Source organism: Hibiscus syriacus, unplaced genomic scaffold (genome assembly GCF_006381635.1).
Source record: "Hibiscus syriacus cultivar Baekdansim isolate YM2019G1 unplaced genomic scaffold, ASM638163v2 tig00111467_pilon, whole genome shotgun sequence".
In the NCBI taxonomy this organism is placed as follows: Eukaryota; Viridiplantae; Streptophyta; class Magnoliopsida; order Malvales; family Malvaceae; genus Hibiscus; species Hibiscus syriacus.
In genome coordinates this window covers 25,371-50,528 of record NW_024063100.1, presented here as the reverse complement: position 1 = coordinate 50,528, position 25,158 = coordinate 25,371, and positions in this window count along the sequence as shown.

Here is a 25,158-nt window from a genome sequence, read left to right as displayed (position 1 = left end):
TTCACTTTAGTTATTGCTCGTCTAAACAAAGTATGCATAACATTTTAGTTGCATATAGGTTAAATTAGCTTGTGGTGGATAAATTTTGCTTAGCAAGATATATTTAGTTTGACTGATGCTGCCGAGGAGAAAGGGTTGATTGGATTATGTTTGTGCAGGAAACTTACAGGGAAGAAAATTTTAGTCGTGACAACGTAAATTTGTAAAGGCCAACAGAACAGATGAGAAGGTGAGGAGCATATTTATCTCGCCAAGGCAAGGTTTATCTGAGGAAGTTTGAAGCAGGTGTAACAAAACCGCCTATGTCACAAGCCAGCTGGATGACATACTTCACGTGCAAGCAAGCTTTAATTATTCTAATAGCCACCTTTCCTTTTTAAGTCTGGACATTTATTTGACAACGATTATTTAAGAAAACTCCAAAAAGCATGCAAAGCCCTAGGAGATTTTTCCTTATAAATAACCAGTGGTAGCCGCCAAAGAAATGAGGCAAGGAAGAAGAGAGAAGAACTTTACCCAAGGCATGAGCAAGCAACTACAGTCTTTCTTCACCGTCTACCCACCGACCTTCCTTGGTGTCCTCCATAACCAGACGTTAGCAGAGCGGTGATGAGGCCTGAGAGAGAATGATCACCAAGGCAGGCATAGTGCTGATCAGAATCGTCACAACAGAGCCCCCAGTTTTAGGAGTCGTTCTTCCTTTATTTTTAACTCTTTATCTATTTGGTTATACTAAACATGGAATTTTGGATGATCTTTGATAGCACCATGAATGTCTTACTTGGTGTTAAACTTTGTGTTGCATGAACAATATTTTTATGTTTTATGAACGATGAATTATGTTTTGCTTATGACTATTTTGCTTACTGCATAAATATTTTGCCTTAACACTGTAAGAGCATCGAGAGATCGCCTGGGGTTTTGGTAAAACATGTCTTGGCATTGTAAGAGCATCGACAGATAACCTTTTGTCTAGATAGTGATTCTTATATTCGAGAGAATTGAGATAGATCGACGTAAGCAATAGAATGAATATGGGATGGTGAAGTTCTAACTTGTTTACCTTAGAGATAAGGAGCAGTTTCAATCGACGAAAAGGGATAGATGCTAGAGTAGGATAGACAATGCCTATAGTTTACACTGAGAGGTATTGCTACAACAACAGATTGTAGTTAACACTTAGGAGTATTGCCATAGCAACTGTCTAAGAATACCTGTCGGGCAGCTTGAGCGAGTCATAATAATTCATTCTAGACTTAGAAATAATTGTTGACAATGCAAGGGTTTTTAGCATCAGTGCTCTGTGATATGTCTGACTATGTGAGGTTGTTTGAATTCAATTTGAATAAACACTTATCTTGTTTTATTTACTTTAGCATTCTGCATATTTATTTTGTCTCGACCAAACTTTCCTGCACTCATTAAATCACCTCTTTATTAGTTCTTAAGTTGACAACTTAGTAGGACTTAGTTTGTGACATTAGTTCTAGTTGTGGTGAAAATATATTTCTCGACCAATCCCTGTGGAGACGATACTCACTTACCCTATATTACTTGAATCGATTGTGTATACTTGCCTAGATTTGCTTGCCTAAATTTGCTTGCCTTAACATATAAATTTACAAGCGATCAAGTTTTTGGCGCCGTTGCCCGGGATTGGCTACTGACGAAATATTTTAGCCATAACAAGTTCTCTTTGTCACATTATATTTATTTACTCTAACATAGTTTACTATTTTATTTTATAGGTTTTTATTATTGCATGACACTGAGATCTTCTGGTAAGCCTTTGGAACCATTCGAGCCTGAAGTTGAGCAATCACTCAGACAAAGGTTGCGAGCCCAAAGAACCAGAGAACAATCAAATCAACTCCAAATTTAAGACAACATGGGAGATTTAGGACCTGATGCAACTATCAATCTTCAAGTTGCAAGGCCAAGAGCAATACGAGATCATCTAAACCCGATTCTCGATGATCTCAATCCAGGCATAGTGGCACCTAAGATACAAGCCACTCACTTCGAACTCAAACCGGTGATGTTTAACATGCTAAACTCTATCAGAAATTTGGTGGTTCACCCAATGAGGATGCTAGACAACATGTTCGTGCTTTCCTTGAAGTATGCGACTCATTTCGGCAACAAGGAGTACATGAAGACGTGCTCAAACTGAAACTTTTCCTTTATTCCCTACGTGATAGAGCAAGAGAATGGCTCATCGGAGTTCCTTCCGCTCAATGGAGTCATAGGCAGATTTATGCAAGAGTTTCCTACTGCGATATAATCTGCTAAATATGAACACACATCTTCGCAATGACATTGCTAGTTTTCGCCAAGGAGATGATGAATCAATGTACGAATGTTGGGATATGTATAAAAACCTACTTTGCAAGTGTGTTAACCATGACTTTCACGATTGGACGCAAGTGGTAATGTTTTACAATGGAGTCAATGCACCAACTCGAATGATGCTAGATGCCTCAGCAAATGACACCTTACTAGACAAATCACCCGAGGAAACTTTTGAAATCCTCGATAGGATAGAAATAATGATTATCAATTTCCAAATACAAGATTGGGAACCAGTAGAAAAATATCTGGAGTATATGAATTATAGGGTAAGGATTCGGTAGCCGCTCAACTTTCTGCCATAACTAACATGTTGAAAAATTTGAAACGTCCTATTGAGGTAAGAGAAGTCAAGGTGACCAATAACGCATGCTTATTTTGTCACGGTAACCATCATGAGAGTGAATTCCTGAAAAACCATGAGTCAGCCAATTTCGTGGGCAATTACAATCGGAGCAACAACAACCCATATTCGAACACATACAATCCTGGTTGGAGATAGCAACCAAATTTCTTATGGAGTCATCAAGGAAACAACAAAAATCAAGCAGCAAATTACATACCACAACAAAATAATTTTGACCATCAACATTTTCAAAACCAGCATCATCAGCAGTCCTGGAAAAACAATAAAGGTATAACTTCTTCTATAATACTAATTCCAATATTAATTCCTTGGAGTTATCATTGCAGGAATTTATGGCTTCAACGAAAGACTTCATGGCCTCCACAAATACCTTGATGCACGAACATTCTGCAACAATTAAAAATCAAGGAAATTTGTTACAAAGCCAAGCAATACTTTTACAAAGCCACAGTTCATCCCTAAGGGCATTGGAGAATCAGATGGGACAAATTGCTACGACATTACACTATCGTCCACAAGGAAACCTCCCTAGTGATACAGAGATCATTAAACATCATGGGAAGGAACAATGCAATGTGTTTACACTAAGGAGCGGAAAACAGATCAACCAAGATGGCAAGTTTGGGGAGAAAACTCCAACAGTTTTTACCATGACATAACACAACCTGAAGTTCGAACTGAAAATGTTAAACGAGAGGAAACACCTAAAGAGAAGGAAATAATTGAAGGGCAGAAACACATCGCTCAAACAATGAGAAATTCATGGCCGATGCCAAAATTTTTTCAACAACAACAACAGACAATGTGAGACCTCCACCACCATTCCCTCAACGGTTAAAGAAGCATGATGATGACATCCAGTTCAAAAAATTCTTTGATGTTCTGAATCAATTGTGTATTAATATGCCTTTACTTGAAGGTATCGAACAAATGCCTTCCTATGCCAAGTTTCTTAAAGACATTGTTACGAAGAAACGAAAGGTAGATCGCGTTGCCACGGCAACAAAAATCTATTCAACAGTGAGCAAACTCCCACCAAAGCAAAAAGACCCTGACAACTTTATAATACCATGCTCAATTGGTAGTAACTTCATAGGACGAGCTCTTGTTGATTTGGGATCAAGTGTGAACTTGATACCAAATTCCATATTTATGAAACTAGACGTGTATCACTCCTGCCCAACCTCAGTCATCTTACAGCTAGTCGATCGGTCATATGTGCGACCAGAGGGCAGAATAGAGGACGTCATCATAAAGGTGGATAAATTCGTCTTTCCAGTTGATTTCCTTATCCTGGATTGCGAAGCCGATGCAAATGTCCCGATCATCCTGGGACAACCACTCTTAGCCACTGGGAAAATCCTAATAGATTGTAAAAAGGGAGAGTTCACAATGCGAGTAGGAGAACAAAGTGTCACCATCAATGTATTCAACTCCATGAAATACGTGGACGATTCAGAAGAGTGCCAATGCATTAGAAAAGTCAAGGAAAAGATAATTCTAGGACAAGGTGAATCTCTACGACTCGATGAATACAGCTTTGTATCATGACCCTACAACCGAGATGCACGAACAAGATACATTTGGCCCAAGCGAATTAAACTCAGAAGAGGAATCATAAATTCATGGCCCTGACAACAAAAATTTGAACAATGAATGCCCTGCAATTGACACCAATGCACGATACGGAAGAAAGACAAATGATCAATCGATACTTCTTCATAATAGATCAGGCATAAAATTCGAACCCTTAGAATATGATGAAGTAAAGTCTCAAGAGACATCCTTACAACATGCACCGAAACTAGAACTTAAACCTTTTCCATCACATTTGAAATATGCTTATCTAGTAGTTGATGAAACTCTACCAGTGATAATTTTTGCCAACCTAACCTCCGAACATGAGAATAGTTTGTTGAATGTTTTGTCACAGCACAGAAAATCTATCGAATGGACAATGACAGACTTGAAGGGAATCAATCCGACTATATGCATGCACAAAATCAACCTTGAAGATAGCCATAGCATTTCGGTGGAACCTCAAAAAGGCTTAATTAAATCATGAAGAATGTAGTCATGAAGGAAATCATAAAATGGTTGGACGCGGGAGTAATATATCCTATATCCGATAGTTCATAGGTTAACCCAGTGCAATGTGTGCCAAAGAAGGGTGGTGTGACGTGATTAAAAGCGAACATGACAAACTCCTCACCACAAGAACATGCACATGTTGACGCATTTGCATGGATTACAGGAAGTTCAATAAAGCCACAAAGAAAGACCATTTCCCATTCATTTAATCGACCAAATACTTGATAGGTTGACGGGAAAGGCATTTTATTGCTTCCTCGATGGATATTCAGGGTATAAATAAATAACCATAGCACTAGAGGATCAAGAGAAAACAACTTTCGTATGCCCGTATGGCGCCTATGCATTTAGAAGAATTCTGTTTGGATTGTGTAACATTCCAGCTACATTCCAAAGATGCATGATGGCAATATTTTCAAATATAGTGGAAGAATGCATGGAAATATTTATGGATGATTTCTCCATCTCGGGTGATGATTTTGAACGATGCCTCGATAATTTTTCTAAGGTACTGAAACGATGTGAAAAGCCAACCTAGTGCTGAATTGGGAGAAATACCATTTTATGGTGACCGAAGGAATAGTCTTGGGTCACAAAATTTCATGTCAAGGCATTGAAGACGATAAAGCCAAGGTGGAAATAATTGCAAACCTACCCCCACCTACCAGTGTGCGAGGTGTACGAAGCTTCCTTGGACATGCAGGCTTCTACAGACAGTTCATAAAAGATTTTTCTCAAATCTCTAAACCCTTATGTCTTTTGCTTCCACAAAATCATCCATTTGAATTTACTAATGATTGTTTGAATGCCTTCACAGATTTGAAGAAAAAGCTTTTGACAATACCAATTGTTGTCCTGCCAGATTGGAACGAACCGTTTGAACTCATGTGCGATGCCAGTGACTATGCAGTCGGAGCAGTGCTAGGGCAACAGAAAAGTAAAATTTTTCACGTCATATACTATGCAAGTCGTACTCTTAATGATGCACAAGTTAACTATACCACCACTGAAAAGGAACTCTTAGCAGTAGTATTTACATTCAATAAGTTTAGGCAATACCTAATAGGCACTAAGGTAATTGTGCTTATAGATCACTCAACCATTAAATATCTGATTAATAAAAAAGATGCGAAGCCTAGACTAATTCGATGTATATTATTACTATAAGAGTTTGATTTAGAAATTAAGGATAGAAAAGGTATAGAGAATCAAGTGGCAGACCATTTGTCTATGCTAGATAAAAAACCTGATTGTCTTACACAACAGAAATTAGAGAGGATTTCCCTGATGATAAAATATTATTTGTCACAGTTGCGCTGTGGTATGCTGACATTGTTAACTTTCTTGTTAGTGGTATTGTTCCTTCTGATTTATCTAGCCAGGGCAGAAAGAAGTTTCGACATGATGTGTGACATTACTACTAGGATGAACCGTTTCTATTTAAACAATACGGAGACCAAATAATTCGAAAATGCATTCCAGAATAAGAGCATAAAGATATTCTACACCAGTGCCACTCGTCACCATATGGAGGGCATTTCGGTGGAATGAGAACAGCAGTAAATGTGCTTCAATCTGGATTTTATTGGCCAACCCTGTTCAAGGATGTGCATAAATTCTATAAGACATTTGATAGATGCCAACGAACAGGAAACATATAAAAAAGGCACGAGATGCCATGGCAAAATATTCTGGAATTTGAGCTCTTCGACGTATGGGGAATAAACTTCATAGGACCCTTTCCCACATCTTTTGGAGATTTGTACATTCTCTTGGCAGTGAATAATGTATCAAAATGGGTTGAATCCATTGCTACACCTAAATATTATTCCAAAAGGTGTTAAAATATTTGCACAAAAATATATTCACCCGATTTGGAACACCACAAGCTATCATCAGCGATGAAGGCACTCATTTTGATAATAAATTGATTGCCAAGGCACTGAAGCGATATGGAGTACGACATAGGATTGCTATGGCGTATCACCCTCAAACGAATGGACAAGACAAAGTGTCTAACCAAGAAATTAAATAGATCCTTGAGAAAGTAGTCAACCCAAGTCGAAAAGACTAGTCGCCGAAGCTAGATGAAGAACTATGGGCTTATCGTACATCATTCAAGACACCGTTGGGAATGTCACCATTCAAACTGGTCTATGAAAAGAAATGTCATCTGCCAGTTGAACTCGAACATAAAGCCTATTGGGCCATCAAGAAGCTAAACATGGATGCTCAGGTTGCTAGAGAAAGAAGACTCTTGGAACTGAACGAGATAGATGAATTCAAAGTACACGCATATGAGAATGCCCACCTATAAAAGGAGAAAACAAAACGATGTCATGACAGAAAAATACTATCGAGGTAATTTTATTCTGGACAACAAGTATTGCTCTTTAATTCACGTCTTAAGCTATTCCCAGACAAGTTAAAATCACGATGGTCTAGACCATTCATTGTACACCAAGTCCATGATAATGGAGTAATTGAAATCCAAAACCAAAACGATGGTTCCATCTTTAAGGTGAACGGGCAGAGACCCAAGGATTACAAAGGAGCCCCAGTATGCGCGACAAACCAACATCGTTGGCACATGATGCCCAAGAGTTTGCTTTACTTTCTTGAACAAAATTTCGTTGCCTAGGCAATGAAAATTTAAATTTTGTACATAATAAATTAAGTTATTTTCTTCTTTCATTATCTGTTTTATTTTATTTTCTTTATTTATTGTAGGAAGCAAAGAACACGTGACTGCATGGGGAATAAGAGCATGCATGAGAAGAGAAGAAACCCTAGGATGCATGGTTTTGGCGGCAGAATAAAGAGGGAAATATATCTTTTCCCCCCACTTTATGTCCAATCATATATTTCTTTTTAATGCACAAATATTTTCCTTCCAAGAAAGGACAAAACTACCTAGAAACCACCCATTACTTTCCAAATAAACAAACTGCTCAACTTCTTCTTCATCATCGTGCCTCAACCTCTCATCAATAATCAAGAAATTTTTTTCTCTCCCCATCGTCACCACTGATATCAACCAAGAACAATGGTAAGAACAAGGAAAGCCCCATCCCCAACACAGAGTTTCGAACGTTTCCAAACAGCCGAAGCAGAAGTACGCTTCAAAATTTTTCAGAAACGTCAAGTCTATCTGGAAGATGGATTCATCTTTCCCGTCGAGGAAGAGGAGCCGTTTGGACCAGAGGTGATGGATATGATAAAGAAACACAACTGGGAGAAGTTTGCCCGTAATCCCAAAGTCGTAGCACCGATGATGGTATAAGAATTCTATGCCCATCTCGAGGACCCATCTATCCACACAGTTTATATTCGAGGAAAGCTCATTCGATTTTCCCCCTCTGCACTCAACTGATACTTTAAGCTGGGAAAAGTGGAGGAGCAGCACAAGCGATTTGTGGCTGAGGCCGATCAAGAAACGTATGATGGTGTACTACATGATTTATGCTTTGGGTGGGCCAAGTTCGAAGGGAATGCTCTAATGAGGAAAAGAGTAGATCGCCGAGCACTAAAACCGCATGTGAAGTTGTAGATCCACTTTCTCAAAGGTAAGCTGATGCCAACATCCCACAGCACCACTGTCCTCGAGAAGAGACTGGTGCTCTTACACTCGATGATATATGGGAGGAAGATCGACGTTTGAGAACTCATTTTCGAGCAGATCCATGAATGTGCCAAGAGGAACCGGGGTAACCTTCTGTTTCCCAACTTGATAACCGCATTATGCAAGAAGAAAAAGGTTCTTGAGCAGCCCTTCGAGGATTTCATTAAACCCAAGGAGGGTATTACCAAGAAAAAGGTCCCCGAGTTGATGAGTTTCAATGACGACGACCCAAAGAAAGGTTTAGAGCAAAGAGAAAATCTGTTGTCGCGACTAGAATGGTTGTTGTGGTCACGCACACTCGAGAAACACGTGAAAAGATCGGTCGCTTGGAGGACCACATGGAAATCTATTTCGAGTATGTCAAGGCAAGGGACATACAACTCAATGCATTCTTCATGGAGTTAGTCTCGAACATTAACATCAGACTACCGACCTTCCCCAGTGCCATCCTCAAATACACTATGGGCGGCAGCACATTCCATGCCTCGACATCGTATGTCCCTCCAGAAGTTCCCCTAGAAGTACCCGTTGATGTGCCACTACTAGCAACTCAAGTACCACCTGTACTAGAGCAAGACCAAGGCGATAGAAGAATTTTTCAGCTCCTCTTTCTTTTCAATCTCTGAAAGCAGTAATGATACTCCACCCCACTTCTTCACCGATAAATATTTTACTCCAGCACCACCGTAACCTACGCAAGATCCCATTATGTCCCCTTTAGTTCAAGCTACACCAGTCCCAACAGCAGTTCCTAGTCCAGCACTAGTTCTAGCACAACCAACTCCTAGTGCTGAGCAGTCAACTCCAACACGAGCCTCATCCAGCAAGAAGCGCTACAAGAGAACCGCATGTCATATACTTCAGCCATCTCCCTCGCCAATAGCAGTAGACTCGAGATCCGAGAGTCATTTCCTCCCAAACGATGTCGAACGAGGACGTCCAACCAAACCACCCCACCACAGTGAGTTTCTATTTTATTTTTAGTTTTTCTTTTTCGTATATACATATAGATTCATGTAGTTTTAATTTCATTCATTGAGGGCAATGCATCCCTCAAGTTTGGGGGAGGTATTATACCATATTCTGTCATACTTTGTTAGAAAGTAGTTGATGATAATTGGTTGAAAATTTTGATTGTCATGACATAAGCAGGTTAAGATTTTTGTTAGGAATAAATTAGGGATTCCCAATGATGAATGCATAATTTGATTGCCTAGGCCAGAATTATTGTTAGATGGTCTAAAGAAGAGAACCAACCTTAGGCCTGATTCTTTTAAGTTCATAAACACGACTGTATGTTGTCTTTGTTTCAGGTAATCTGTAAAATTTTTGGAAAAGAACTTTCTGCTTGCCGAGACTTCAAAAATATTTTAAGGGTGAAGTAAAAACTCTCTAGTGTTTGAAAACTTGAAAAATAAGAAAGGACATTCCTCTGTGTAAAGGCATAAACATAAAAACTCCATAAGAAATAAAGAGTACCCACGACATATGAGTGAATTAAAGTAGTCACAGGATGACTCTGCCCGACTAGCTTGGGGTGAAGGTATGCTCCCTTTCACCTAGAGTGTGGAACGGTAGTTGTGATGAGTTGACTCCCCTGCGGAAAAAAAAGTTGTAAATAACTAGGAGTGTAAACTAAGCCTAACAAATAATTTGTTGCCTTGACAAACCAGAAATGCTTACTTAAGTTTTCTAATTACCTTTATGCAAATACTGATTATAATCAGGCACACACTATAGCAAAGAATCCTGACTAGGGAAGGGACATGACTTACATGATTGTCGAACATGTTGAGGCCAAACAATTTTTTCTAAGGGCTGAAATCTCAAACCATATGACTTTCTTAACTCTGTTTTGCCATGACAATTTTGATTTTCTTATAGCTATTGTACATTGCTTGAGGACAAGCAATAACTTAAGTTTGGGGCATGATAACTCCGTAAAAAGACTTAATTTCTAGTATTTTCACTTAAGTTATTGCTAAGAGCAGATTTATCTCGCCAAGGCAAGGTTTATCTGAGGAAGTCTGAAGCAGGTGTGACGAAACCGCCTATGTCACAAGCAAGCTGGATGACCTAATTCACGTGCAAGCGAGCTTTAATTATTTGATAGCTATATTTCCTTTTTAAGTCTGGACATTTATTTGACAACGGTTATTTAAGGAAACTCCAAAAAGCACGCAAAGCCCTAGGAGATTTTTCCTTATAAATAACCAGCTGTAGCCGCCAAAGAAAGGAGGTAAGGAAGAAGAGAGAAGAACTTTACCCAAGGCGTGGCAAGCAACTACAGTGCTTCTTCATTGTCTACCCACCGACCTTCCTTGGTGTCCTCCATAACCAGACGTTAGCAGAGTGGTGATAAGGCCTTGAAAGAGGGTGATCACCAAGGTAGGCGTAGTGCTGATCAGAGTCATCGTGACAGAGCCCCCGATTTTGGGATTCATTCTTCCTTTGTTTTTAACTCTTTATCTATTTGGGGTTGTACTAAATGTTGAATTTTGGATGATCTCAGATAGCACCATGAATTTCTTAGTTGGTGTTAAACTTTGTGTTGCCTGAACAATATTTTTATGTTTTATGAATGATGAATTATGTTTTGCTTATGACTGTTTTGCTTACTGTTTAAATATTTTGCCTTAACACTTAAGAGCATCGAAAGATCGCCTGGGGTTTTGGTAAAACATGTATTGGCATTGTAAGAGCATCAAGAGTAGTCTTTTGTCTAGATAGTGTTTCTTATATTCGAGAGAATTGAGATAGATCGACGTAAGCAATATAATGAATTCGGGATGGTGAAGTTCTAACTTGTTTACCTTAGAGATAAGGATCGGTTTCAATCGACTAAAAGGGATAGACGCTAGAGTAGGATAGACAATGCCTATAGTTTACGCTGAGAGGTATTGCTACAACAACGGATTGTAGTTAACGTTGTGCCATAGCAACCGTTAAGAATACCTAGTAATCCTGTCGGGAAGCTTGAGCGAGTTATAATAATTCATTCTAGACTTAAAAATTATTGTTACAATGCAAGGTTTAGCATCAGTGCTCTGTGATATGTCTGACTATGTGAGGTTGTTTGCATTTGATTTAAATCAACACTTATCTTGTTTTATTTACTTTAGCATTCTGCATATTTATTTCGTTTCGACCAAACTTTCCTGCACTCATTAAATCACCTCTTTATTAGTTCTTAAGTTGACAACTTAGTAGGACTTAGTTTGTGACATTAACTCTAGTTGTGGTGAAAATATATTTCTCGATCAATCCTTGTGGAGATACTCACTTACCCTATATTACTTGAATCGATGTGTATACTTGCACATATTTGCTTGCCTTAACATATACATTTACAAGTTATCAAATACACACTTTATAATCAAATTAAAATTTTGTATCAAAATACAAAGATATAAAATTCTTTAATAAAATCATCATTTCACATCTATTTTTAATTACAATCTTAATAATTTACATAAATATCAAAATATATGAGTTTACAAAAATAGATCAGAGCATTTCCAAATTAAACGTTTAGTACATGCCAACAGTTATAATACTACAAAACACCTACATTTAATTTGTTCTGATATGATCTTTAAAAGTGTATGCTATCCTCAACCCAAATCAATCTTCAACTTTCTTCAAACCTACGCGTGAGAAAAACACACGCTAATTCGATGACTTAGTGAGGCAATACTAACAGTGCTAACTTAATAACAAAAATCTTATTTGTTTATTAAAAATGGTTCACAAAGAATTCTCCTTATTTCTCATATCAAAAGTATAATTATAAATAGTTTCACTTTATATTTCTTTATTTCAAATGCCCAAGGTATACTACTGAGAACGCTAGGTATTTGACTACATTGAAGTTGTGCACTAATACTGTCATCATAGCTCGTAATTTGCACCAAAGTGCCACATAATTGTCCCGAATGACCACATAAGTTTGCACCGAAGTTCCACATAAGACCCTCGACTCTTGACATGCCAACTATACCTCTAATCCTCATACATATACTTTGGGCTACTAATCACACGATTATGTTTAATCATTATTTCAAATGTTTCTTATTCATATAGTTTCTCTCTCATAGAGTCTGTTTACATTCATTGGTTCAAAGTTCACATTTATATATTCATATAACCATAAAATAGAACTAGTATAATGTAAATGGAATAAAACATTGAAATATAACAGAAAATAAATATATAGTTTTTTTATCGAAAACACGGAGGTTGGCTTATCACAAGCATTCCTCAATTTTGTTGCAAAACTGAGAAGTTGAACTCACCTTTGCCTCACGGAAGTTCTAATCCAAATCTTTAACAACTTTCGAATGATACTTAATTGTCGAGGTTCCCGATTTCGGTTACGTTCAATCACTACACAAAACAATCGAAAATCAATATCGTTTTTTAACTCAATTATTGAATCAGAATAACTTGGAATGCAAGAAACTCTATCTATTCATTTCATGTTTAGAAGTATCGGTACTACCCTTATAGTATCGATACTTCCCTTTAAGGGTATCAATACCACCTCATGGTACCGATACCAAAATAACATTTAATGTTTCAAGGGTATTGATACCTCCTCAAGGTAATGATACCAATCCGGCATTCGATGTTTTAAGGTATGGATACCATTATTCAGGTATCGATACTACCCTTACAGTATCGATACCTCTTCAACAGGTATCAATACTACCCTTAATAAATTCCTAAATTTTACCCTTGAAGTATCGGTATTGTTCTAACGATAGCGATACTCCAAGCCCAGAATTGCATTTTCACCCCGAAAATCACTCTAAAATCCTTCCAAATGTCTCATATACACATATATTTAGCCTTTGAACTCACCTTTATATTTCCAAACCAACTTGTACCCAATTACTACTCCCAAACATCCCAAATTCTCACTAAGCACTTATATTTAAGAATCATGTCATGTTTTCAACTAAACTCTTACTCATTTCTATTACTCCTAACCCTTTAATATACTCATTAACAAGTCAAAACTCTCATCAAAACTTCAAAAACTACTCCATATCAAAATTTCATTTCAAAACCTATTTTATAAATTCATCTCTAAAACACTCATCTTGTTGTTATATTCCTCTACAAGCCCTTTTTAAGGATATATTATTAGAGTATGCCCAAAGACCAATCATATGATGATCGTAATAATACATTTATTTACCGATTTTATTGAATAAAGGCATTGCCAATATTATTTTCAGTTATATGTCTGTGTTTAACATAAACTGAAAGATAATAATGTCCATATAATAACATTATTAAAAGATCCATAGTCAAGTATTATTATGGGCATGGACAATAATAATACGATTAAGACTAACATGTTATTGATTGATAACAAGGAGTTGTCAATGACATAGAGATGTCAGAATTGATACATGATTATATTGTTAGATAACAATGTATTGGATTGACCCATCATGAGCATATGTCTTGGATTATTATGGAACGTTCATAACATTGATCATGGTTATGACTATGTGTATGATCCTTAGACTTGAGATCAATATCATCCCAATATATTGTTGTATGTTTTGATACAGTTAAACATGCTCCATAACTGGTTGCATTATAAAGACTGTTATTGAATATATCTCGATATATGTAGTGGGGTGTATATGGTTAAGATATGATTTGTCCTTCCTACATAATAGGAAATATATCACAGACCACTTGATTGAGTGAGACTAGAAATACATGGTCATGCTCGAATAAGTTGATATGTGATATCACAAATTATTCGTTAATTATAGTCTACTCTAGATATCAAGAAACAATAGATGGGCTATACAAGTGTGACTATTCTAAGACTTATGCTTATTCTAGATATAAATGACAAAAGGATGCAATACATAAAAGAGTTAATCACGAAGATGATATGTCGAATCATAATTTCTTGTAACTTAGGTAACAATGATATATTGCTAGATGTCACTCATTGTATGTAATATTAGAATTGTTCTAATAATTACTACTAACGTTACAAGAACCTACAGGGTCACACCCTAGGATTGAAATGAGCAAAGAAGTACAATTTGTTGTATGTTACTAAAATATATCTATAGTTAAGATATGTATATTTGATATACATATGATTTTAATTATCCCGAATATAGTAAGTAAGCATTAAAAGAATGTAATTTAGATTACAACTCTTTTAATTGATATATATAATTCGGAATAAAAATAAGTTTTTAAATAAACATTAAAGATTGTAATTTAGATTATAAGTCTTTAATGTATATTTAATTTGAATTAATTAAATAATATTTTATTAATTAATTCAAAATAACTTTAAAACCCTAAGATGTTAGGGTAATTTATATATTTAAAAGGAGGTAATGTCTAGCAGCCGTTTTTCACTTCAGTCATTTTCTCAAAACAAATTTAGGGAAAAAGAAAACTTTGCTCTCAATCGGATGAATTAAGTAGAGGCCGAGATGTGTTTTCGTGGAGGCTTTCGATTCGAATAGTTTGTGATAACCCCTTCTCGTTGCTGTCCTTATTGTTTTTCAAGGAACCCGCTGTAAGTATTCGCATCTTCCTCCCAATTTCGGTTTTACGTACTTGGATCGCTTGTGAGACCGTCAAGTTTTGTTTTGCTATGCCATGGAGTGCATTGACAGTCCCAATAGTGGTATCAGAGCCACTTGTGCTGTCCTATTTCGGGTTAAATTCTTGGTTGATGTGATATGTATGAGATGCATGTTTTAGTTTTATCATTTTCGGCAAATATGCATGATATAATTATTCGAATTGATAACCGCAATGATTAATATATTAATTTGTTAATCTATTTTTTAATCGATTTGTTTCTGCAAGGATTTTACGAAACTTATATGTCAATCGTTGACATGATGATCCGTGGGAGTGTGATAGTAGATCGCGTTTGGTAGTGGAACAATGGTTGTTCCGATGCAGAAAATCTTTGGGATTAAAATCCCAAAAGCACGATTCTGTTGATAAGTGTTATCAAATCGTGAAGTTTTTCCCTTGTCCCCTCATAACCAGTACAAATTGAAGGCCCATATAATATTTTTTAACAAAGGGATAAGATCGTGTTTATATATATGATATGTTTGTTTTACACGGTGTTTGACATGCATGGTTATAGCCCTTGTTCAATTTACAATGGTTTAATTTGAAATATGATCTGCGAGCCGTGCCTTTCTATATCTCTGTTGTATTTCTCTTCTCATCTTACTCCCTCGTATGTAAAACGAGTTTCTTTTAAAATTGCAAGCCTATGAAGATTCACAAGGAGCAGAAGAATGGATCGAAGATACCTAGATAGCAGTCTTAGGCTTTAGGGTTTTTGGTTCACCCATTGGCTTGGGATGGGCTACCTTAGTCATTATTTTGGGCTATAACCATTGCATCTTATTTATTGTTATATATGCAATGCATCAAATGATAAAATAAGAATCAATATTGATAAGATCAATAAGGGCATAATATTAAAATGAACAATGATGAGATAATTACACAAATCTATCTTTATAATCTAAGTTAACTTAACCGTCCAATATTTACCCTCGTTAAGTCTTCGATCGATATTGTGTGGGTTTTGACAAAGCATTGGCACATAAATCTATCTTGGTTAAACGCGAAGAATAAGCAAGTGATATTCACCGGTTGAGATATTGGCAATAACTTAGCTAGGTTATTCTAATAGGATTAGAAACCTAGAGGTTAAATATTTGGATAAGTCATGAGATGATTTAAACAAAAGTTATTCACCAAATGAGAAGTTACATGAGATATAACTAGTAAAGTGTTACTTACCTAAATAATCACTATCCTAAAAGAAATCCAAAGCTGATTTAGGAAATTGATGTATTATGAATCCTCACCCACTAGAAAAATTTTCGTTGAATTTTTTCGAAATTAAAAAGAGAGGGTTTTTAATTTTGAATAAAATAGTGGGAGTAATTTGTAAATAAAGTCCTATTTATAAATTTTAATTCAGTAAATTTACTTATTTAATATTTCAATTGTTATAGATTTAATGGAAAACAACACTTTATCACTGCGATCACTCCTTGAGAAGGATAAACTTATTGGAATAAACTTCATTGACTGGTTTCGTAATTTGAGAATAGTTCTCGAATAGGAAAGGAAAGAATATATCATTGAGGAACCTGTTCCTGAGCTAATATTTTAGAAACATATGGATGATATTTTAGATGTTGGATGTCTAATGCTTGCACCATGACTCCTGAGCTTCAGAAGCAACATGAAGACATGGTTGCATATGATATGATTCAAAATCTCAAAGAAATATATGAAGGGAAGTACGTCAAGATAGATATGAGACCTCTAAAGCTCTATTTCAATGCAAAATGGCAGAGGGAACTCCTGTAGAAGCTAATGTCATCAAGATGATGGGCTACATCCAAACGTTGGAAAAACTGGATTTCCTCTCAAAGATGAATTGGCTACCAATGTTATCCTGCAATCATTGCCAGATTGCTTTAGCTAATTTGTCCAACATGAATGAAATTAACAAGACTTTGCCACAGTTACTTGGCATGTTACGAACTGCTGAAAGTAACATGAAAAAGGTTGGACCTAAGCCCATTATGATGGTCCACAAGGACAAAGGAAAGGGAATGAAAAAGGTAATGGCAAAGTCTAAGGGCAATGGTAAGGCCAAACCTAAAGGGGGAGTTAGTAAGGAAGGAAAATATTTCCATTGCGATAAGACCGCACACTGGAAGAGAAAATGCCCTGTTTACCTTGAAGAGGTTAAGAAGGCAAAAGCAACATAACGTTTGTATCATGTATTTATGTTATTGATGTTAATTTGTCAACATCTACTTATTGGATATTAGATATCGGTTGTGGTTCTCGTATTTGTACTTCTGTACAGGGATTGCAAAAGAGAAGGAATCTGGCTAAAGGAGACGTAGACCTACGAGTGGGAAATGGAGCAAGAGTTGTTGCATGAGCTATAGGGACATATGTTTTATCTTTTCCTAGTGACTTGATTTAAATTTAGAGGATTATTATTTTGTGCCTAGTTTGACTAAGAACATTATTTCTATTTCTTGCTTGGACAATATTGGTTTTGAGATTATTATTAAGAATAATTGTTGTTCTTTTTATCTCGATAGTGTTTTTTATGGTTCAGCATAATTGGTTAATGGTCTCTATATTTTGGATCAAGAAAACACCATTTATTACATAAATACTAAGAGATCAAAAACAAATGACTCGAATCAAACTTATCTTTGGCATTGTTGTTTAGGCCATATAAGTGAGAAACACATCTCAAAACTCCATAAAGATGGATTCTTAGATTCATTTGTTTTCGAACAATATGATGTATGTGAATCTTTCTTGTTAGGAAAAATGACTAAAGCTCCTTTTAATAGTAAAGGTGAGCGAGCAAGAGATTTAGTGGGGTTAATACATAGTGATATATGTGGGCCGATGAATACACAAGCCAGAGGTGGATTCCATTACTTCATTACTTTCACCGATGACTTTAGTCGGTATGGGTATATTTATCTTATGCACCATAAATCTGAAGCCCTAGAAAAGTTTAAGGAATTTAAAAATTAAGTACACAAATCAACTAGGCAAGAGTATTAAGGAACTTCGATCAGATCGTGGTGGAGAATACTTACGCATAGAGTTTGATGAGCTCCTGAAAGAATGTGGGATTCTCTCACAACTTACACCACCCGGTATACCACAGTGGAATAGAGTTTCTAAAAGAATGAATCAAACACTGTTAGATATGGTTCGGTCAATGATGAGTCATAGTGATCATCCGACTTCTTTTTGGGGACATACACTTGAAACAACCACTTTCACACTAAATCGTGTTCCATCTAAATCGATTCAAAAGACACCAACGAGATATGGACTGGGAAGCGCCCTAGTATGTCTTTTATGAAGATTTGGGGTTGTGAAGCTTATGTAAAACATTATATGTCTACAAAGCTCAAACCTAAATCTCATAAGTGTATATTTGTTGGATATCCTAAATAAACTAAGGGATAATATTTCTTCAACCTTAATGAGAATAAATTGTTTGTTGCTCCAACATGAGTTTTCTCAAAAGGGAATTTCTCTCAAAGAAATTGAAGGGTAAAAATATTGAACTTGGAAAAGTTCAAGAACAATAGATTAATGAACCTAAAGTTAAGCATGTTTCACAAGTTGTTGAGGAATAATTAACATATTTAGAAACACAACCACTGCGCAGAACCACAAGAGAACGCCGTGCACCTGAGAGATTTGGATTTCTCGTTACTGCACATGGAGATGTTCTTATGGATCAAGATTAGCCTAGAACTTATCAAGAGGCAGTGTCTAGCCCAGACTATGAGAAATGGCTTGAAGCCATGAGATCTTAGATGGATTCTATGTCAGTAAACCAAGTGTGGACTTTGGTTGAACCACCTGAAGGGGTCAAACCTATAGGGTGTAAATAGATTTTCAAGAAGAAAATAGACATGGATTGTAATGTACAAACATACAAGGGGCGATTAGTCGCTAAAGGTTTTCGACAAGTTCATGGTGTAGACTATGACGAAACATTCTCCCCTGTAGCTATGTTTAAGTCATCCGGATCTTGCTTGCAATAGTTGCATTCCATGATTATGAAATATAGAAAATGGACGTCAAAACCACTTTCCTAAATGGAAAACTTGAAGAGGATGTGTATAGGACACAACCAGAAGGTTTTTTCATTCCAAGAAATGCTGGAAAGGTTTGTAATCTACAGAGGTCTATTTATGGACTAAAGTAAGCTTCTCGAAACTGTAATATTCGTTTCAATGATGCAATCAAAGAGTTTGGTTTTATCATAAATGAAAATGAACCTTGTGTTTATAAGAAGGTTAGTGGGAGCATTATTTCTTTCCTAATCTTGTATATAGACGACATATTCATCATAGAAATCATATACCTACTTTACAGTCTGTTAAGACTTGGTTAGGTAGTTATTTTTCTCTAAAAGATTTGGGTGAGGCAGCGTATATCTTAGGAGTTAAGATCTATAGAGATAGATCAAGATGACTTCTATGTCTGAGTCAAAGTACATATATAGACAAAGTGATGAAAAGGTTCAGTATGGAAGAATCCAAGAAAGGATTTTTTCCTATGAGACATGGCATTTCTCTTTCGAAGGAAATATGTCCTTCAACTCCACAAGAAAGAGAACGTATGAATAAAATTTCATATGTTCAGCTATTGGTTCTATCATGTATGCCATGATATGTACTTGACCATATGTATCATATACTTTAGGCATGACGAGTCGGTATCAAGCAAACCCTAGTAAAAATCACTGGGTTGTGGTTAAAAATATCCTTAAGTACTTAAGAAGAACTAAGGATAAGTTTCTTGCCTATGGAGGGGGGGAAGAGCTTACTGTAAAAGGTTATACTGATGCCAGCTTCCAAACTGACAAGGATGACTCACGATCACAATCGGGTTTTGTGTTTTGTCTTAATGGAGGTGTTGTGAGCTGGAAAAGTTCGAAGCAAGACACATTAGATGATTCTACAATAGAGGTTAATACATTGCAGCCAGTGAAGTAGCAAAAGAGGTTGTTTGGATCAAGAAGTTCATATTGGAATTAGGGGTTGTTCCCAACATATCATATGTAGAACTCTGTTGTGACAATAATGGAGTCATTGCACAAGAAAAGGAACCCAGATCTCACCAAAATCCAAACATATTCTTAGGCGCTTTCATCTCATTCGAGCGATCATAGATCAGGAGATATGGAAATATGCAGATTACACATGGATGACAACATTGTTGATCCTTGACGAAGCCTCTTATACAGCAGAGGCATGATCATCACACTGAGTCACTCGGTATTAGATATGTGAGTGATTGGTCTTAGTGCTAGTGGGAGATTGTTAGAGTATGCCCAAATATCAATCATATGATGATTGCAATAATACATTTATTTACTGATTTTATTGAATAAAGGCATTACCAATATTATTTTCAGTTATATTCTGTGTTTAATATAAACTGAAAGATAATAAAGTCCATATAATAACATTATTAAAAGATCCATAGTCAAGTATTATTAAGGGCATGGACAATAATAATACGATTAAGACTAACATGTTATTGATTAAAAACAAGGAGTTGTCATTGATATAGAGATGTCATAATTGATACATGATTATATTATTAGAGAACAATGTATTGGATTGACCCATCATGAGCATATGTCTTGTATTATTATGTAACGGTCACAATATTGCTCATGGTGATGAATATATGTATGATCCTCAGACTTGAGATCAATATCATCCCAACATATATTGTTGTATGTTTTGATACAGTTAAACATGCTCCATAACTTGTTGCACTACAAATATTGTTATTAAATATATCTCGATATATGTAGTGGGGTGTATATGGTTAAGATAGAATTTTTCATTCCTACATAATAGGAAATATATCACAGGCCACTTGATTGAGTGAGACTAGAAATGCATGGCCATGCTCGAATAAGTTGATATGTGATATCACAAATTATTCGTTAATTACAGTATACTTAGATATCAAGAAACAATAGATGGGCTATACAAGTGTGACTATTCTAAGACTTGTGCATATTCTAGATATAAACGACAAAAGGATGTAATACATAAAAGAGTTAATCATTAAGATGATATGTCGAATCACAATTTCTTGTAACTTAGGTACAATGATATATTGCTAGATGTCACTCATTGTATGCAATATTAGAATTGTTCTAATAATTACTATTAACGTTACAAGAACCTACAGGGTCACACCCTATGATTGAAATGAGCAAAGATGTACAATTTGTTGTATGTTACTAAAATATATCTATAGTTAAGATATGTATATTTGATATACATATGATTTTAATTATCCCGAATATAGTAAGTAAGCATTAAAAGAATGTAATTTAGATTACAACTCTTTTAATTGATATATATAATTCGGAATAATTAAATAAGTTTTTAAATAAACATTAAAGATTATAATTTAGATTATAAGTCTTTAATGTATATTTAATTTGAATTAATTAAATAATATTTTTTTTATTAATTCGAAATAACTTTAAAAACCCTAAGATGTTAGGGTAATTGATATATTTAAAAGGAGGCAAGGTCTAGCAGCCATTTTTCACTTCAGTCATTTTCTCAAAACAGATTTTGGGAAAAAGAAAACTTTGCTCTCAATCGGGTGAACTAAGTAGAGGCCGAGACTTATTTTCGTGGAGGCTTTCGATTCGAACAGTTCATGATCACCACTTCGCGTTGTTGTCCTTTCTGTTTTTCAAGGAACCCGCTGTAAGTATTCGCATCTCTTCCTCCTGATTTCGGTTTTACGTACCTGGATCGCTGGTGAGACCGTCGAGTTTTATTTCGCTGTGTGGGGTACGCCGACGGTCCCAACATATATAACACCCAAGTTTTCATTAACAAACCAAAAAATTAAAGGAAAACCATAATTTCAAAATCTTACCTTGTAGATGGGTCTCACGCAAAAGAAGAAAAGAGAATGAAATGGTTTCAGAATTTACTTTGCTTTCTTCCCAAACCCACATGCACATCTCCATTAAAAAAAGAAGGTGAAATCCCTCTAGTAAAAGACCATATTATCCTCTTCATTAAACCAAAATTTCCGTTAAGCCCTACACATAAATTTCACTATAAATTCTTGAGTTTACAGATTTATTCTAATTCAAACACTAAGTTTAGAATTCTTACAATTTGATCTCTGACCGATGATTGGGATGTTACAAATCTCCCCCTTAAGAAAATTCTCCTCAAATTTTCGTTGCACAAAAAGGTGGGGATATTGCTTTCTCATATCCTCCTCACGCTCCCACGTAGCTTCTTCTACTTTATGGTTTCTCCACAGAACCTTAACTAAAGGAATCACCTTATTCCTCAATTGCTTACTTTCAAAAGCTAGAATCTGAACCGGTTCTTCCTCATATGACAAATCAGATTGAACTTCAATTTCATCTGGAGTTATGATGTGTGCAGTATCGGATCGATACCACCGAAGCATAGACACATGGAAAACATTGTGAATCTTTTCCATCTCTGGTGGAAATGCTAACTGATAGGCTACTGGTCCAACTCTTTTCAGAACTTCATAAGGTCCAATGAACCTAGAACTTAGCTTTCTTTTATGCCCAAAGCGAACCACTTTCTTCCAAGGTGATACTTTTAAAAACACTTTATCATCTTCTTTGAATTCAATTTCTTTTCTTTTCAAATCAGAGTATGAATTTTGTCTGTCTGAAGCCACTTTCAAATTGTGCTAAATCACCTGGACCTTTTCTTCCACTTCTTTAATCAAATCCAGACCATGAACTTCCCAATCCCTTAATTCATACCAATTAAGTGGTGTTCTACACTTTCTTCCATATAACGCTCCATACGGTACCATTTTTATGTTGGATTGGTAGCTATTATTATATGAAAATTCTATAAGTGGTAAATACTTTTCCCACGATCCAGTAAAATTAATCATACATGCTCTCAACATATCTTCCAAAATATGAATCGTTCGTTCTGATTACCATCCGTCTGAGGATGAAAAGTATGTTAAAATTTAACCGGGTACACAAAGTTCCTTGCAAAGACTTCCAAAATCTCGAAGTAAATCTGGGATCTCTATCAGAAACTATCGAGATTGGTACACCATGCAGTAGCACTATCTCCTTGATATACAATTCTGTATGTTTCTCCATAGAGAAATTCGTTCGCACAGGGATGAAATGTCCAGTATTTGTAAGGCGATCTATGATTACCCAAATCGAATCCTTTTTCCCTGGAGATATGGGCAACCCTGTTACAAATCCATCATAATGTTTTCTTATTTTCACTATGGAATTGAGATGGGTTGTAATAATCCTGAAGGCACTTTATTCTCAGCTTTCACTTATTGACAATTTAAGCACTTTGCTACAAATTCTGTATTATCTTTCTTCATGCCTTGCCACCAAAAATGCTCTTTTAAATCTTGATACATTTTGTTTCCTCCTGGATGTTTCGTTAAGGGACTACAATGTGCTTCATACAAAATATCTCGTTTCAGCTCAATATCATTAGGAACACACACTCGATTTTTAAAGTATAAACACACATTCAACTTAACCTCAAAGTCCTTGAGTCCACCTTTCTCTACTTGCTCGAACCAATTTAAACATTTATCATCTTTCCCTTGAAATTCCTTAATCCACTCTAACAATAATGGTTACAGCATTAATTCAGCCATTAATGCACCATTTTCCTTTAGCGCAACTCCAATATCCAAACTACGCAAAGCAGCAAAAGTTCTCTGACTAAGAGCATCTGCTACTACATTGGCTTTCCCGGGATAGTAATCAATGATTGCATCATAATCTTTTAGCAACTCAATCCATCTTCTCTTCCTCAAATTTAACTCCTTTTGCATCAAAAATACTTCAAACTCTTGTGATCGATGAAGATATAACAACGTTTACCATACAAATAGTGCCTCCAAATTTTCAATGCAAAAACCACAGTTGCTAACTCTAGATCATACGTCAGATGATTATTTTCATGAGGCTTAATTTGTCTCAAAGCATATGCAACTACTTTTCCATCTTGCATTAAGACACATCCCAAACCATTATGGGAAGCGTCGCTGAAAATTGTAAAATCCTTGTTTGATTCTGTTTGCACCAACACTGGGGCTTTTGTCAAAACTTTCTTTAATGCTTAAAGCTCTTCTGACAATTAGGAGTCCATTCAAAATGTACATCCTTTCTTAACAATTTGGTTAAGGGCATAGATATCATCAAAAAGTTTTTGACAAACCTTCGATAATATCATGCAAGACCCAAGAAACTTCAAACTTCCGATACACTTTTCAAAAACTCCCATTCTAACACAGCTTTAACTTTTTGAGGATCTACCCTAATTCCCTTAACAGAAACCACATGCCTTAAAAACGCCACTTCAAACAACCAAAACTCACATTTAGAAAACTTTGCGTAAAGTTTTTTATCTTGCAAGGTTTGAAGAACTACAAAAAGATGAACATTATGCTCCTCTTTCAACTTAGAATACACCAAGATATCATCAATAAAGATGACCATGAACTGATCAAGGTACGGTTGGAAAACTCTGTTCATCAGATACATAAACGCTGCAGGTGCATTAGTTAACCCGAATGGCATTGCTACAAATTTGTAATGACCATACCGAGTCCTAAACGTCTTTTTAGGAACATCATTTTCTTGGATCTTCAACTGATGATAACCTGAACGCAAATCAATCTTTGAAAAAACTGTAGCTCCCTTGATTTGATCAAATAAATCGTCTATCCATGGAAGATGATACTTATTCTTGATTGTCACCTTGTTAAGCTGACGATAATCTATACAAAGACGCATCGAACCATCTTTCTTTTTAATAAATAACACCGGAGCACCTTAGGGTGACACACTAGGTCTAATGAATCCTTTGTCTAAAAGTTCTTGCAACTGGTCCTTTAACTCTTTCAATTCCTTCAGGCCATCCTGTAAGGAGCCATCAAAATTGGTGTTGATCCAGACATCACTTCAATCTGAAACTCAACCTCCTTATCTGGAGGTAAACCTGGTAACTCATCTGGAAATACTTCTAGAAACTCTTTGACTGTTGAAATATCTTCAAGCTTATTTTCTTTAATTCTTGTATCAACTATATTA